The sequence below is a fragment of the Delphinus delphis genome, chromosome 11 (assembly GCF_949987515.2).
Source record: "Delphinus delphis chromosome 11, mDelDel1.2, whole genome shotgun sequence".
NCBI classification, from domain to species: Eukaryota; Metazoa; Chordata; class Mammalia; order Artiodactyla; family Delphinidae; genus Delphinus; species Delphinus delphis.
The window spans coordinates 29,589,170-29,592,012 of NC_082693.1; the positions used below are offsets into that span (position 1 = coordinate 29,589,170).

General features: G+C 39.1%; 1 pseudogene; it reads right to left on the bottom strand.

Annotated features, from left to right (window-relative positions):
• Positions 1–608: 608 nt before the first annotated feature.
• On the bottom strand, positions 609–2,510 carry LOC132434270 (T-box transcription factor T pseudogene; annotated as a pseudogene).
• Between the last annotated feature and the right edge of the window lie 333 nt (positions 2,511–2,843).

Sequence of the window (2,843 nt, forward strand, 5' to 3'; positions counted from 1 at the left end):
ATGATAGCTGTCACAAAAGGGACCTGAAAACTACTCTGAAGAAACAAGGAATGCAATTGAAAGTATGCTTTTTATTTCACTAAATAAGACGAATTGAGTTTATTAATTCTAGTGTGTCAAATCTTCTATATTCTGTAAGAGACACAAAAAAATAAGTTTCTGGATCTTAGCAAACAAAATTTTATTATGATCAAGTAATGGTGATTTAACAGTCCAACTGAGTTTTGTTTCCATACTTAAATTCATCTGTAGCATATAAACACAACATAGGACTACACTTGTGTTGCAGATGGTGGGTGGGGTTATTTTTTCGATGAACAACAGGACATATATTCCTTTTCATATTTTAAAGTGAAGTTAATAAGATTTTTTTTTCTTTCTTGACCTATGAGACTGTCATTTTGTACCTAGATCAAATCCTGAGTAAAACTGGTAGACATAAAAAAAAATAGTGTATATTTTAAGAAAAGGCTTTGGTTTACATGGAAGGTGGTGACAGGGATATCCATGAGGTTATGAGGCCAAGGTGTGATATTGGCTGTCAGGAATATCTATGGCCACGACATGGTTCTTATAGAGTGAGAATCCTGAGGAGAAGGGACCTGAGATTATTTGGGTAAGATAGTGTTCACTGGGAAGGTCTGGACTCCCAGCCCATTAGGTAGCTATGCTGTCTGAGACCCTGGTGTGAAGGTGCTCTGCTAGCTGACCACAGGTTGGGGTACTGATGCAGTCCTGTTGTGCTCAGGAGTAACATGATAGTATGTACACACATGCTGAGGCTGGGCTAAGTTCATGGGATCAGATCATGGACAACTTGCAAATGAATTGTCAGAATAGGTTGGAGAATTTTTCCAATGAGTGTATGGGCTAAGTATGAGCTTGTCCAAGTGGGGAGGAGTCCTAGGCACAGCTTTGAGGACAGGGACAGGGATGTGTGAACTGTGGTTCCTCAGCATAGAGCATTTTTCACAGCCATGGGTGGAGAAAAGTGAGACAGGACCTCCAAACTGAGGATGGGGGTTGACAGCAGGTAGAAGGAACTGAGTCCAGGGATAAGCTACTTCCATTAGTAATACCCAGGTTGCTGTTTGTCTCTGGGTTCTTCCATCTTATCTTTGTGATCCCTGCTTCTTTTTGCATCACAGCAAGCCCTTGCAAATCAGTTTTATTTAGTTTTAAGAGCTGTAATCTCTTTCTGGTAAGCCTTGACAGATATGCATCGAGTCTTGAGAATGCCGTGGCTGGTAGTCATCCCCTGTAGACCCTCAACTCATACTATATGAATTTAGAGCTTTTATTTATGTAAGGAGTTCAATATGCACATATGAATTGGACTGACCCCCCAGGCACCCACTCTCTGTTCACACACTTCCAGAAGTGGTTGCTCTCCATCACAAAATCCAAGATAAAACAACACATGGTGTTCAGGTCCAGGCCAGACATACTCAATTTCAGCACTGGGAACATCCTCCTGCTGTTATTGGTGACCATCACCTGGTTGGTGAGCTCTCTGAAGTGCAGCCATATCTAACTTTTCTTGGTTGACACTGGGGTCACCCTTCTCCCTGCCAGCCTGTAGCTCTCACTTCAAGGAGCTCAGCTGGTGTTCCACTCTATTGCAGGCTATTCTACAAGTTCCGGACGCCAAGGGAGATTGTCCTCTTGCTGACCCTTCTTCATGGCCCTCCAACCCAGACTTACTTACTACCCAAGAGCCATATTTAACTCCTTTCAACAGCCACTCTTCCAAGAAAAGGAGCAGGAAAGGTCCACAGTTCCCAGGCAGAGACCTATGAGGAGAAGACTTGAAGGTAGGGGAGGGGCAGAGGGGTGAACATAGAGGGTATTCCCCTTGAACTCCTGCAAGGCATGACTAAAGTAGCTCTTTGTGGCATTGGATTTGCTTTAAACAATTAAAAATCAGACTATTGACTAACACACAAATATTTATAAAATATACAAATAAAACTATTGATATCTTTGAAGCCCATTTTTAAACAAAAGGAACATTTTTAAATGTGCCAGGATATAAATTATGGGTACCTCAGGATTATTATAACTTTTCTATAACATTTTATTAGATCTTTATTGTGTTTTTAAAAATGTTGGCCACTGATATTTGAAATTTGATAGGTATTTATAAAGTTTCCTCAAAGGATTCTTATGACAGCTAAAATTTTTGCCTATTTAGACAGACACTTTTGGCTGGCTACTCGGTAAAGTACCACATGCTGTGATTATTACTTTTTGTGCTTTCCAAGTCAACACCCAGATGCCTGTGAACCTGACCTGCACAGAGTAGTTATTTTGGCTCTTTAAACTGCCTGCCAAACTGTTGCAGTAGCTTTTTCATATGGGCAGATGGCCACTTCAGAACAAATCAAAATATAATATTTGGTCTCTGAACTTACTTTTGAATTCAAATCTTTGAATATGAATGCTAACTCAGATTGAATTTTGGGTTTGACTAATTGTTTTGATGTTCTTAGGCAGTTTTCATGAAACATATTTGATCAAATAACTTAACATGGACTTCACTTCTTATTAGTTGTATAATGTCCCTTCTGGTGTGTTAAATGCAATAAAAATTTGAGCATATATACTAATATGTAGCTCCTACCCAGCATATGATGAACAAAATATGTATTAACAAGAGACATCAATCCATTTCTGAGGTTATGCACGTAGTTTACTGCTGAAATGCGGTAAAACTTTAAAATTTGTAATTTCTGGTCAGAGTTTATGAGAAACATGAATATGAGCAAAATAGGTAAATTTAGTGTTTTTTTAACAAGGTAGGTATGGCACAGACTTCAAACTATAACACAGATTTCAAGCAA